Here is a 15,000-nt window from a genome sequence, read left to right on the forward strand (position 1 = left end):
GCTTGACGATAGTAACATCTGTGCCTCTGCTTTAGAAAGAGAGAGAGGGGGAGAGAGAGAGTCTGTGTGTGTGTGTGTGTGTGTGTGTGTGTGTGTGTGTGTTTGAAGGGGGAGGGCATTTGTTGGAGAGGGGGGAGGTTGTGCACACCAGCAGCAGGGAGGAGCCGAGTTTGTGTGTGTGTGCGTGTGTGTGTGTGTGTGTGTGTGCGCGTGAGTGAAGGAGCTTCAGAGCCACAGTCAGCGCTGTTCCATTACTCCTGTGCACAGCTGAGCTGCAGGGAGCTCTGCGTTCCACTCTGTGCCTCGTCCACCCACCGGTCAGCGCGGTAGCCTGCGCTAGTCCTCCAGCCCTCGGCAACGCGAACGAGCAGTCGGCCTCTGGAATCTACACCCGGCGCTTCTCTGTCGCGGACACTGCGGAACAGAACCGAAACGGAACAGACTGGACTGCACTGGACTCTATTGGACTGCGTTTTCACTGCGCTTGCTTGTCGTCCGACGGTGGACGTGTGTTTTGGTTTATTTTTTTGCCGATGGGAGAGAGGCACTGACAGACCGGTGTGTCGCAGCCTGTCACGTTTTTTTGGCTCCGTGCGAAGAAGCCAGCAGTTATTTCCTTTCTCACTCTCCCTCTCTCTCTCTCTCTCTCTCTCCCCCTCTTTCTCTCTCTCTCTGTCTCTCTCTCTCTCTGTCCCTCTCTCCTCTTCTCTCCACGCCCGGCGTTTTTCCCTGCACCGATGCAGAAGCCGGTTGCTTAGCTTCTCTGAGGGATGCCGAGCCCTTGTCGAGCCCGTCTGTTGGAATAGCAGGTAAGCCAGCGCAAGCCTCGACATTACCATGACGCGCCTGCCACGGGCAAATCCAAACCGCAGGCGTCAGGGATGTGTGTGTTTTTTTTTGGCGTGAACGTGTTTATGTGGCTCTCTATGCAGTGTGCGTTCAAGTGCCACTGGCGTAGAATGTATAGACGGCGCACCATGTTGTTGGTTCGTCCCCCTGCAGTTAATCACAGCCCTTACAGCTGAAACCCCCCTTCTGGGTCTATCATTTCTTGGCTGAAGGTGTTGATTTCAACAGCATTCGTGGAGTTCTAGACGTGTGTGTGTGTGTGTGTGTGTATGGGGGTGGTCTGCAACTGAATGGACTTAACGGTTCTGTGAGCTGCTTGATCAGTATTCTTTCGATGGCTCTGGCGAAGCCGATGTTTGCCCTTGTCACTCTCATTCACCTTCAGCTGTGAACTCCGTCTGAATGAATGAATGTGACTCCGCTTCCAACAGGTTGGAATATGCGTTCTGTTTGGCTGTGGCTACGATGACGTGAGATAGTGAGAGACAGAGAGAAGGTGTGTGTGTGTGGTGGGGTGGGGGGGGAGTGACACAGATAGAGAGGGGGGATGAGGAAGGGGCAACAGGCACCATTTTTATTAGGGGTTGGGTTTGAAGCTGATAAGGAGGTCAGTGTCAGCGTGCGAGGGAGAGAGAGAAGTGGAGAAGATCACCTTGAACATACACTGCCCTCTTTTTCTTTTTTTCCAGTCTCTCTCTCTTTTTCACTCTCTCTTTTCATGCTCTCTCTCTCTCTGTATCTGTCTCTCTCTCTGTTCTGTGTCTCTTATCAGGTCTGGTCTGTTTTTCCACCGCTCTCCTGTCACATGCTAAACAACCTTGTGCTCTCTCTCTCTCTCTCTCTCTCTCTCTCTCTCTCTCCCCCTCCCTGCCATTCAGGCTCTTGCTCATTTTGTGTGAGTGTTGTAATAGTGATATTGAGCAGGGGCTGAAGACGCATTATCACTTCTCTTTCTTTCTTTCACTCTCTCTCTCTCCTCACTCTCTCACTCCATCCTTCCTTCGCTTTCAGCTCTCCCCTAGGCTGGTAATGTGAGGCACAGTACACACTATATATATGTGTGTGTGTGTGTGTGTGTGTGTGTGTGTGTACGTATTGGGGCTGTCACCATGTCCATCACAGCTCTGCACCCTGTGGCGCCCACCGAAAGCCTCCCTCTCGTTCCCTCTCGTTCCCTCTCCCCTCCTGCCCCCTCTGTAGGGCTTAAACCCTCTCCAGTGGCCGTGGACGCTCTGTTTGCGGTGGCTTGTTCCCCCCCCCCACGCCCCCCCCCCTCCCTCGAGTAGGACGGGGGGCTGTTTATGTTGCCGAGGGGCAAAGCAACAGCAGCAGGCAGTCCGTCATTATTGCTCCCCTATCACCTTGAGATCAGAAGCTGTCCCTCTGAATGCTGAAATTGTGTGTGCATGTGTGTGTGTGTGCGTGCGTGCGTGTGTGTGCGTGCGTGTGTGTGCATATGTGTGTGTGTGTGTGTGTGTGTGTGTGTGTGTGTGTGTGCATGTGTGTGTGCGTTTGCATGTGTGTGTGTGCATGCATGCATGTAAGAGAGACTGTGTGTGTGTGTGTGTGTGTGTGTGTGTGTGTGTGTGTGTGGGCATACAGTACGTGTGTGCAAGTGAGAGATTGTGCACGTGTAAAGGTGTATGTGCGCGCGTGTTTGATGATCTTAAGCCTCTTAGGTGCTATCAGATGAAGTGGCAGCATAAACTGTTCGATCGGCTCCGGCGAAACGAGATGAAGTTGACGAGGAAAAACAAAAGAAAGTCAGCCGGCGGAAAATGCCGCGCCAGCCACATCTGGAACTGTGGACGGCCGCCTTTTAGCAATTAGCACATGTGGCGCGGAGCGACTGCCAAGAGTTGTCAGTCACGGCAGAGGCTTCGCAATTCTTTATTTATTTCTGTCTCTCTGCCCCATTAGCTTGCGTTTGATTAGCAAGGCGTGGTTAGCTAAGCGTGCTAGGAAGACAGGGATCCTAAGTCTGGATTTCATTTTTTTCCCCTTCTTCTTCTTTTCCTCCTCCATTCTCTCCTCCCCTCCCTCCCTCCCTTCCTCCCTCTCTCTTTTTTTTCTCCTCTTGCTATTTTGGGTCCTTCATTATTCGTTCCGCTCAAGGTCACTGAAAAAAAAAAGAAAATAGGGACTCGTTTTATTATCATATTATCGAGCGCCAGTCCCCAAGGTAACGGGGGAGGATGGAGGAGGAGGAGGGGTGGATGGATGGTAGGATGGAGGAAGGGTGACATGCGGAGGAGAGGTGCAGGCAGGCTGCCGCTCCCGTTGATGGGCACGGGTTGCCATGGCAATCGTTGTCAGGGCTGGCCGGCTTCCTCTGCACCGCACCGCCGAGATGCTGGTTGGTGGAGGAGAGGGGCGGGGTTGCACACGGTGTGTGTGTGTCTGTGTGTGTGTGTGTGTGTGTCTGTGCGCAGCTGCAGGATACACACGCCTTTCTCTAAGGCGTGCACGATGCCAACTCATCCACGCGTTGTCACTTCCGCATTTGGGGGGTGGGTGGGTGGGTGGGATGCACGTAGTAGACAACAGCGCTGCTGCCTTCTCCACCCTTCCCCCACCAATAGTGACCAAGACGCCCACAAGCAGGTCCAGCCAAGCGACCTAATAATGAATGAACATGAATGGCTCTTTTTTTCTTAAAAGGAGGAGGGGGGGGGGGGAGTGGAGCTCCACAGACAAACCAATAGCATTGCAACCCAGGCCGGAGTGGAAGATGCTTGTCCTTGTCCTGTGGTTTGATGGCCTCCGAGGCTTTCAGGACTCTGGAGGAAGTCAGCCGGCGGCCGTGTTGAGCGAGGGCGGTCGTGAGAGTTGACATTCCTCCGAGCGCCGTGTTTGTGTCTTGTCAGTCAGTCAGGACGTCTCGCCCCTCCCGCAGAGTAAACAGCAGATAATGGCCGCCGCCTCCTCTGGGTCACAGGGTGCAGCCGGTGCAGCAACAACAAGCCCTCTTCTTCTTATTCACATGCATCAGGCTCAGGTGTCTGGTCCTGCCAGTTTTCAGAGATGCCTTTTGAGTTCATCTTGAGTTCTTCTTTTCTCTCATTTCTCTCTCTCTCTCTCTCTATCACTCTGTCTCTGTCTCTCTCTCTCTCAGTCTCTCTCTCTCTCTCTGTCTTTCTCTCTCTCTTTCTCCATATGTCTTGCTGTCTGAAAACCCTAAGGCAGCAGCACCACACAATAGCACCATGCCCAGACAAGAGTGTATGAAGCTCCATTGCCAGCACCTGAGCCTTGAGACTCCATGGTCTTCTACAGCATCGTAGATCGTACTTGGCTGAGGGCGCTTTGTCCACTCAGCTGACGTCACATGTGCGCTCGTGAACTCAGTGACCAGACCGCCTCTTTTCCTTTGTTAGTTAGGCCTATCCAAATCGTCCACTTCTATTACCCCTCTTTAAACTTTTAAATATGGCTTCTCCAACCCCTGATGCTGAGTGGTCATTTCGTGTGTACAAATGGTCTCCATTCAGACCCACTCAACTTCTGCATTCAAATTCAATGAGAGTGACACCGAAAGAGCTTTTAATCAGCTGAAGCGCTTCAAAGGTTACAAGGCTTTGCAAACAAAGTGAGAAATCGAGGCAGACCCCTGTGGTTGAACTGATTGCAGTGTCATTAGTTGTGACTGAGGTGTGTGTGTGTGTGTGTGTGTTGTGTGTGTGTTGTGTGTGTTGTGTGTTTTTGTGTGTGTGTGTGTGTGTGTGTGTCGCTGTTGGGGGGATGGGAGTTTGTCCCATTGTATGCTGAGCATGTTTGACATGCCATGGATAGCATGGGGGCAGTTGCCTTTTAGATTATCTCTCCGTGCCTGCCTCATTCGTTCACGCACACTTCCTCTGGAGTTTGGAATTTGAACCTCATCATGACTTGTGGCCGTGTGTGTGTGTGGGTTTGTGTAGGTGTGTGTGAGCGTGGGTGCCTGCTCTAGCTCATGCAGCCTTGACATCGAGGTGTGTGTGTGTGTGTGTGTGTGTGTGTGTGTGTGTGTGTGTGTGTGTGTGTGTGTGTGTGTGTGTGTGTGTGTGTGTGTGTGTGTGTGTGTGTGTGTGTGTGTGTGTGTGTGTGTGTGTGTGTGTGTGTGTGTGTGTGTGTGTGTGTGTGTGTGTGTGTGTGTGTGTGTGTGTGTGTGTGTGTGTGTGTGTGTGTGTGTGTGTGTGTGTGTGTGTGTGTGTGTGTGTGTGTGTGTGTGTGTGTGTGTGTGTGTGTGTGTGTGCGCGTGTGCGCGTGTGCGCGTGTGCGCGTGTGTGCGTGTGTGTGTTAGCACACCTCCCCGCCCACTACACCACGGCCCATCTCCATGATTAATGAAGAGCTCCATCCTCTGAATAGAGCCGATGACTCCACAACTGTCCGTCTGAAATCTCATCTGGAGTCTCCTCCATCGTGCTGCGAGACCACATGCGCCTTTCGGCTGGACACGGGACACGGATACTGACTATCCCCTATCCCACGTCAGGACCCCAGACCCCCAGACTCCGCCTGCTATGGGTGTCCTGCTACATGCCTGAATCCTTAACACAGCACAAGGACCCACATGCGCTCCCACTCTTTATAGGGTGCCTCTCTCAACATCCCTCCTCGATCCTCGATGCTCGGTCCTCCAGGCTCGTTCCCACTGATCTACACTAACACTGGATGGGCTATCCCGTTGTTGCCGCCTCATCATTCTGTATCTAGATCAGTGAGGACGATGACCGAGGAAGGAAGGGAGGATGTATAAAAGACGAACGAGAGGCATCCATGGTGTGCGCGGCTCATACGCTATGGTGAGCTCAGGCGTTAGCTTCTGGCGCTACTAGCTGAGGTGCTTCAGACTAGCACTCCATCCAACGCTACACACACTCCCCTGTACTGCTCAAACATGCACTTCATGACAACAAGCACACACACCTATTTGATCATACACAAACACACATGCATGCACAACTCTTTCCCATTCACTCACACAATATTATGGCGATTTGTCAAGGCTTTATCAGTGCCTGTCTAATTCACCCTGTGCGTGGCGGAGCCATTGACACAAATCTGGCTCACTTACAGGTTCTATCAGTATCAGCCATAGAGTTCCTCCGCCAGCTTAGAATGTCCTTTTCTGGGTTTTACTAACTTCCACCTTGATATTGGAAACCAGTGACTTTGTTTTGGAGCTTGTGATCCGTCTGAGTTTCTACTGCCTTTTGCATTGTTTGGTTTCCGCCTTTATTTCTGGCTAAGCCTTAAATCCTCTGAGGCATTTCTGAGAAGGTTCCGGCCCTTTTCTGCTCCGACCCGCCGGGGCTTTGGTCACCTGAGAGCCTCGTCACGCCCTCAGCTTGACACCTGGAAGGGAAACCGGTCTTCTGTGATGACGGATGCTTGGAGATGCTTTCCTCAGCTGTTGCACGCACACACACACACACACACACACACACACACACACACACACACACACACACACACACACACACACACACACACAGAGACACACACACACACACACGAAGGCCCAATCCCAATGTCCGGACTCACGGACTCACAGACTTTGGTGCGCGTTCTCGCAAAATTCGTTAGGGTTTAGGGCTGTCCCAATGTCGAATTACAACGGGCGTGAGGGTTTGAGTACACACTTACTGAGCCCTTTCCGTGAGTCTGCATCGGTGCAGACTTAACCTAAGGGAATTACCCAGAGTTCAAAGTGTTGTGACGTTTACCGCGGAGATCATAGAAAAATCCGGAAATGAAGGTAAACAACAGCACGCACGACACACGTGCATGGTGCAAATGTTAGCAACGTTTTTGTTAGTAAACATCGCCAAGGTACATGTGATCTCGTGATGTGCTGTCCCAATCCCAAAATACCCATCTGAGCCCATGTGGCCTCACACACTCACTCACTTAGCACCTGAAATCAATTAAGTCTGTGAGTCCTTAGTCCTAGTCTTTAGGGCTGACATTGGGATTGGGCCAGAGTCACACAAACACACACACACACACACACACACACACACACACACACACAGAGACACACACACAGAGTCACACACACACACACTGAGCAAGCATACAGTCAATGGCAAACATTCAGTATAGATTAGGATATAATGAGATACTCATACTAAGCACACTCATTTACACACACACACACAGACACACACACAATCCCACTCACACACACACACTGAGCAAGCATACAGTCAATGGCAAACATTCAGTATAGATTAGGATAGAATGAGCTACTCATACTAAGCACACTCTCATTTACACACACACACAGACACACACACACACTCCCACTCACACACACACACAGAAAAAAACACTCACAGATTGGAATGTTCTCACACTCTCTGTGTGCCCACTTTGCGGACTGTGATTAAATCAAGCACTGACCAACATGTGGAACACACTGGTGTCCCCTCAACACAAAAGAGGAACAGTAACAGTTGCATTATGGGCTGTTGAAGCACAGGTGTGTGTGTGTGTGTGTGTGTGTGTGTGTGTGTGTGTGTGTGTGTGTGTGTGTGTGTGTGTGTGTGTGTGTGTGTGTGTGTGTGTGTGTGTGTGTGTGTGTGTGTGTGTGTGTGTGTGTGTGTGTGTGTGTGTGTGTGTGTGTGTGTGTGTGTGTGTGTGTGTGTGTGTGTGTGTGTGCGGGCGGGCGGGCGGGCGGGCGTGCGGGCGTGTGTGTAGTTGAGTAGTGTAATGTTTAGTGTGTGTTTGTATTCTTGTACGTTTTACTTGGCTGGGTTCTTATCAGCAGAGTGTAGTTTACGCCGTAACGTTCTACGACTTTCTGTGTCGTTGCTCGGCCCACACTATGCTGACTCATCAGTATGGGCTTTGCCTTGCCTTGTCTTTCCCTTGCCTTGCCTTGCCTTGCTGTGCCTCGAGTTCTGTTTTCTCTGCAGTTTTTTTGTGCAGATGGAAGAGACTGATACTGACTGGCTTCTCACTGCACTGACAAGATGTCAGATGTGTTTTCACATCTGTGCAGAATTACGCTGTCATCTATGCGTACGTGTGTGTATGTGTGTGAGTGTGAGTGTGTGTGAGAGTGTGTGTGTCTGACTCGACTGCTGTTTTCGAGAGGGTGGATGCCGACTCACTGTTTACGTCTGTCTGGGGGGTTATCGGGGTCGTCGGCATGGCAGCACATCTGAGCGAGGCTTTGCTGCGTCACCTCTTTCCCATCAGAGAGTCCAAATGCGGTCTGACACTCGCGGGCCTGGTCTCTGACCATCCGTGATGCGTTATCACTCGCGCCATCCCCCCCCCCCCCCGGCCAGGATGAGTCAGCATCCTTCCCCTGACCACAACTCTCAGCTGCCGCCACCCCCCCCTCCCCCCCTTCATCGACTTCTCACAGCACTTCTGTCTCAAGGGCTTGTTGAGCTCCTCTCCGATGCTGGTGTCCCCAACTGCTTCGGTCATCTGTGCAGTGCAGTGCAGTGCAGTGCTGTGTTGTGTTACGTTGTGTTGACTAGTGCTGACTAGTGTTGACTAGTGCTGACTAGTGTTGCTTGTGTTGACCAGTGATGTGCAGTGTTGTGTTGAGTAGTGTTTTGTAGTGTTGTAGTGTTGTGCAGTGTTGTGTTGTGCAGTTTAATAGGGTTGAGTAGTGTTGTGTTGCATTGTGCAGTGTTGAGTAGGGTTGAGTAGTGGTTGTGTTGTATTGTGAAGTGTTGTGCAGTGTTGAGTAGGGTTGTGCAGTGTTAAGTTGTTCAGTGTTGAGTTGTGTTGTGATCGTGAGTTGGTCAGGGCTCCCGCTACTTCCTGGGGTCTGTTTTCATGGGGTCTGTGTGTTTTGTGTATCTGTGCCGCCTGTGTATCTTGGATGACCTTGGTTATGGGAGACGAATGACAGTTCACTCCGTCACACTGCTTGTGTTTGGTGCCCTGGGGGGACGGAAGGACGCACTTGTGCACACACACTTGTGCACACACAACACACACACACACACACACACACACACACAACACACACACACACACACACACACACACACACACACACACAGACACACAGGCAGGAAGTGGGATTATCATTACAATCCGAAAGCAATGAAGAGAAGATAAAACAGAGGGAGAGAGGGAGAGAGGGAGAGAGAAAGAGAGAGAAGGACGGGGGAGGCCTAACCAGCTGTTGAGTACTGACGTACGCCCTAGATTAAATTCGCTGTGTGATAATACACAGAACAGAGCCACTTAATCAGATTACTAATGAACTCAATTTGATTTATTTATTTACCAGACATGCCGAGAGCAGGGCTTCTCCTTTTTCGGCTTTGTGCGCGTGTTTGTGTCTGTCTCTGTGTTTAAGCGGTTTGTGTGCGTGTGTGCATGTGTGTGTGTGTGTGTGCGTGCATGTGTGTGTGTGTGGGGAGGTGTCTGTCTGAGCATGCTCATGTGTCCGTCCTGTCACTGTCACAGACTAGTCATCACCGTCCTCAAGACGCTGTCATGTGAATATGAAACTTGAAAAAAAAAAACCGACATTCCGTTGTGGAGCGTATAGGAACCTTGGTAACCAGTGCGGTTTGCCTTGAGATTTAATCTGCAATCACAGCACCGCACGACTTGTCAAATGTGTTTGTCATGCCCTTGGGCAGGAAGTTCCAGTGTCAGGGAATGGCTCAGTGTCCAATAGCCAGTTTTAGAGTGGCGTTGATGGAGACAGCTTTGCATAAAGGTATTAAGTCATAAGACACTAAGAAGAAAAGACAGGTAATACAAGCAAAATGGCGTGTGTGAGACAGTGATTGTGTCTGTGGTGTGTGTGGAATAGAGAGAGTGTGTGTGTGGGGGGGGGGGGTTTCGTGTGTGTGTGTGTGTGTGTGTGTGTGTGTGTGTGTGTGTGTGCGCGCACGCGCCAGTAGGTTTGGTCTTCAGATATAGTAGCTAAGACAAAAACATTCTGAGGCTTTCTGAAAAGCAAAGAATCCAAATTTCCCCCCATATTGCCTCTTGGGTTGGCAGCCCCTTAGCATGAGATGCCAATAAAGACCTACTATGGAATTAGCGGCCTTTGATTGAATAACGAGGGAATTCCCTGCGGACTGGATTGTGGTTGAGAGGGAACAGGGGGTCCCTACAGTAGGTGGTGACAGCAGGGTTGAGCAGACCTCTTGACGGCTATGTGTGGAATGTGTTGTGCTGGGGCAGGCCTGAGGGGGGGGGGGGGGGGCGGCACTGCAGGCCTTTACAGTGGGAAGGGAGGGTGGGGGTAGGGGAGGGGGCGTAAGTCAGAGATTAGTGTAATTACTCGCCGAGCCGACGCACAAACAGGGGGAGAAGAGAGAGGCTTATGCGGTCGCGTTCCATACGGCGCCACGCCACGCCCCTCTGGAGCGTACATAAACACGCACTGCCTGCGAGCGCACGCGTTGTTTCGGATCGCGCACAAACGCACAATTATTTTTGCATGCCTTTCTTGTAGCTAACTTTAACTTTCACCGACTTCATAACGGCAGATTGTCGAGCACGGCATCACGACATCGCTTGGCGCACTCCTACCTAATGCCATTGTATTCCTAATCCAGCGCCCTGTCATTGTCATCCGATAACGACAACACCACTTTAGTTCTTAAGACATGTAGTCACTGCAACAACGGAAACAAAAGCTGCAGTAAATCTTCCTACATTGCATGCAGAAGAGGCCCAAGAATCACCCCTGTGTGCCCTAGTGCAATCAGACAGTAGTCGGGCAGGGAGGGCGTGGGGAGGTGGGGTCGGTCGGCCGGCTCTTGAGTAAGTCCAGTCCACCCACGTGTGCCACTCCTCTGGTTTTTCCCCTCTGGGCCCTTTGGCCTGTGGACGCTTTAGCCAGATGGATGAAAAAACAAATGAGAGTAACACCGGCAGTCGCCGTGAAGGAGACCGGCGAACCAACTGGTGTTGTGTGGTTGTTGAGTTTGGATTTGAACCACACACACACACAGACCGCTGCGATTGTTCGCACAGTTGTTTTAAATTGAAACTGCGTTTACAGTGGAGGGAAAAGAAAAGGTGAAGGATGTCAACATACTTATGTAATTTGAGGTTTTCAGAAGTAAACCACCTCCATTCTGACGTCAAGCAACTCTTAAACTCAAGTCTTATGAGGCTCATATAAAGCCATCAGCCTATTACGGCGATTATCTTTTTTATTCACTTGTGTAATGCAGCGCCTAATTGTGAGCATTTGCAGCTCTGTCCAGAGACTGGAGTGTTGTAAACTCAAGGGTGTGGGTACTGACCTCGTGGCCAGCAGAAAGCTGTGAGAACTCCCACTCCTCTATAGCCCGCAACCCCCCCCCCCCCCCCCCGTCCAGATACTGGACTGCTGGCAAGGCCAGGTGCTGCTGGTAGTCTGTTTGTTTTGACATATCCTTGACTTCTTCAAACAGAGCTCTTTTTTTGCGTTTTTTCTTCACGCTCGGGGAGGCCGAGGTGCGGGAGCGACCGTGCCTTGCGGCTCACGTGTGGTCCCTGTGCCGGGAACACCTTGTGAAATAGCTCCTCGTTCCGTTCGCCTTGACCACTGTTAATATTTCACAAGAACCACTGCTGTTCATAGGGCTGCACACACACACACACACACACACACACACACACACACACACACACACACACACACATATACGCACACACATTCACACATTTACACATACACACACACACACAACACAACACAACACAACACAACACAATCCAGAGGGAAACACACACACACACACACACACACACAACCACACACACAACCACACACACAACCCAGAGGGAAAGAACCAGATTGTATCGCAGAACCGCCTGTGTCTGCACTTTCAATGAACATTTTCATTAAGAAACATAAGAACAGTGGTCAGGCAGAGACACAAGTGCTCAGAGAAATGAGCGTTGGCTGTCTTCTCTTGTCTGCCTGTGTCAGTGAGTTTATGCTGGATTGCTGGATAATCATTGTCACATGCGCTTGGCAATGCAGAGACCCTGTAATTTCAGGCAGCATGTCAAGTATTTTCTGATGCATTTGTTTGCCATTCCATCAGGATGATAACAGAAAAATTAGGGCCGAATTCTTTTCCCAATTAAGGCAATGGTGAGCCCCCGGTTGCTATGTGTCCAGGGCTGTATAGAATCTGTTGTGCGTTTGTTACCAAAAACGTTGTATTTATTTTGGCCTAACAGTCACTGTCTCCAGAGCATCAATATCTCTCCCGACGTTTCTAAGGAACCGCTGCCAATTCCGTTGCAGATATATAAAAACCTCTGTTCTGCGCTCTCTTTATGCCCTATAGAGGAATTTAATTTAAGACTCTTTCCCTCCTGGCCTCTCAACTTTATATGGTTAACCGGCCACAGATTTACGACCATTGTTTTTTTTTTTTCTTTTTTTGTTAAAGCCTGGGTATCCATTGTTGTTGGCAACTTGACATTTTATAAAAGATTTTCACGGTGTGATTTTTATTGTTGTCTTTATGCCCCCCCCCTCAGCGCCCGGCTTGGCCATGTTTAGGGCATAACAGTTTTGCTGAACAGTCAACATGGCTGACCAGCATCCTGCCGATCAAGCCAGACATGATGTTCTAGTCGCAGAGATATTTGGAGCTGGGGAGCCACGTTGGAATAACGTTGGCCGCATAACTTGGTATGTCGCAAGTTCTCGCAGCTACGTTCATTCGTGTTCCGAGGGCCCCGATGCAGATGGGATCTCTGGAAGGCTGGCGGAGACGACATTTTTCTGTGAAGCTCGGCAGGAGAAGGCGGGCTTACGCTTTATTTACCACATATGTGAAGTGTCAGTCACCCACTTCCCTTCGATCATGAGCTCAGATATGGCGTCTAGACGCAGACTGTCACTCTATTTTTTTTTTTTTCTACATTTTTTTTTTCCGCTTCCATGTTAATCTCCTCTGTGCTGGGCCCAGGAATGCGGGATCATTGAGCTGCTGTGAAGATCCTATCATCTTTAGCCTCGCCACCTCTCTCCACCGCATCCACCCCACCCCACCCTCCTCCTGTGCACTCGTTTTTCACTCTCCCTATCCCTTTCGATCTCCTTTCCCCCTCTCTTGAGCTGCAGATGGTCATTTTCACTGGGCTTACCCCTCTGCGATAAGAGCCTTGACTGTGCTGCCGGCTGCCTTGAAATCTTAATCCGCAGGCTGTTTTGACTGTCATGGCAGGGGGAGCATGAAAGGCCCATAAAAGCTATGCATAGGCCCTGTGTGCTCACCGCTGTTCCGGGGAGATAAACGGCGATAAAGGTTCCCTTTAAGGTTCCCTTAGTGATGACACGTTTTCCCTGAGTAAAATTGAGAAGGCAGAGGACCTTGTTACAGCTGTTTGTTGAGTGTTTTTTTTTTTTTTGCGTTTTGTGACAGAAAACCTCTTAGCCTCTCATTTTTGGCTTGACGAGTGGAGAGACCGACCAAATAACAGACCGTCCTTCTGTCGAAGGAGGCAGAGCGTAGCGCCGTTGGCTGACACTCGTCGTGACTGCTTCGAAATGTTTGGCTAGTCATGAGGCTGCAAAGCAGTTTCAGACTTGGAAGACATGAGACCTTACTGTCTGGAGCCATAGCTATGCTTTGGTGTTTGTCCGACGCACACATCTGTTGCAGAATTGCGTCGTTCCTTCAAGCCATGGTGGATTTCTTCAGAGGGGATGATTAAGCCTCCTTGTGCAAGAGTTTGACACTAGGCGCTTTTCAAGATCCAGAAATGTTTTGAAGAAGAATTTCAGCCATTACAATTTCTTGATCTCAGCTGTTGGGTAATGCGTCCTAGCTCTGTCTGTGGTGCTTTAGAAAACAGCCCAGTTGGAGTTTGGGCTCTATTAGAAACATACAGTCGAACTTGTGTAAACTGTCCTCAAAAGGCCAACCGCTTTTGCAATGTTTTGGGTCAGAGACGGAATTTTATTTTTGTGTTGAGTCTGTTTTTTCAGGCCTGTGTGTGTGTGTCTGTTTCTGTATCTCTGTGTGTGTGTGTGTCTGTGTCTGTGTGTGTTTGTCTGGGTGGGTGTTTGTGAGCGTGTGTCTGACATGCAATCTCTCGAGGGCTTACAGCAGTCGGAATGTTGATCTCCACTGCAATTGTGCATCTTCCTGCGGTCGAGAGAACAGGGGATTGTTTTGTGTCTGTGCGTGTATGTGCAAGTGTTTACTTTGGTCTGTTTGTGAATGTCTGTGTGCGTGTGTGTGTGTGTGTGTATGGGTCTGTGAGTTTATGTGCATACACACACGCGCCTGTGTGTGTGTGTGTGTGTGTGTGTGTGTGTGTGTGTGTGTGTGTGTGTGTTGGTGAGTGTATGCGGCACGGTCTTTGCTTCGCTAGTCTCTTCTCATTGTCCTGATGCCTGTCTCCTCCGTCTCATCCCGCTCCCAGACCACTTTGCAGCGCAATTACCGTCTCGCGTTAAGCCGCCAGCTCGCCGGGCCCCGAGGTCGGAACCGAGGCACCGCACCGCTGATCCTGGTGACCACGGTGACCCCGGGCCGGGCCGGTTCAGTGCGCCGAGTCCAATCTCCCCCTGCAGTGTATCCGCGCAGTAGAAAAAAAAACAGTGCAGTATAAACTGAGCTGGCTGAGTGGCTCGAATGAATCAGAGGAGTCCGTCTGCTGCCAGTCAACAGATCAACAGACCCCCCCCCCCCCCTCAGAGATGAAGAGCTCTTTCATAGGGGTGACCCGGAGGCCCATACTGCTGAGTCTAGACATGGACCATCAGGATTTGAGCAAAGCCGCCCAACTGAGTCCCCCCCCCCCCCACCCCTCCTTCATCTTTTCTGGTCGTGCTGACGTGACTTGCGTGCCGCCCCAGCGAGTGGTTCCACGGCTTGTTTGTTTTGTCTCACGGCGACTCGGGAGCGCTTGCAGCTCGTCTTTTTGAAGGTGGCCTCAGAGACGCCTGACGGCGACGGACCGCTGGGTGACGGTCATCCAGGTGCAGACAGCTGTTGTGATTCCTCTCAGCAGGCTCCGCTGCAGGGACGTGTCTCTCCTTCACGGAGGCCATGTTTTGACGCGGCACTGCAGAAGAGGGGGTGGGTGATAGGAAGGCTCGCCGACCTTTGACCCCATGGCACAGCAAGTGGCATGGCGTGGCGAGCCCTCGGTGAACCCATCACACTCTTTGAATCGCTGCTCTCTTGATCTCAGGGTTTCAGGGTGGTC

General features: G+C 50.9%; 1 protein-coding gene across 3 annotated transcripts in view; it reads left to right on the plus strand.

Moving 5' to 3' along the window:
• Positions 1–15,000, plus strand: part of daam1b (dishevelled associated activator of morphogenesis 1b) — an 86,873-nt gene that overhangs the window by 22,482 nt on the left and 49,391 nt on the right. For 2 of the 3 annotated variants that reach the window (XM_062550875.1, XM_062550877.1), the window contains exon 1: positions 255–809. The exons of the other annotated variant lie outside the window; for it this stretch is intronic. The gene's annotated coding sequence lies outside the window, so the exon portion shown is untranslated. Of the gene's footprint in view, positions 1–254; positions 810–15,000 lie in introns of those variants that run through there. 3 annotated transcript variants of the gene reach the window in all.

The sequence above is a fragment of the Sardina pilchardus genome, chromosome 12 (genome assembly GCF_963854185.1).
Source record: "Sardina pilchardus chromosome 12, fSarPil1.1, whole genome shotgun sequence".
NCBI lineage: Eukaryota > Metazoa > Chordata > Actinopteri > Clupeiformes > Clupeidae > Sardina > Sardina pilchardus.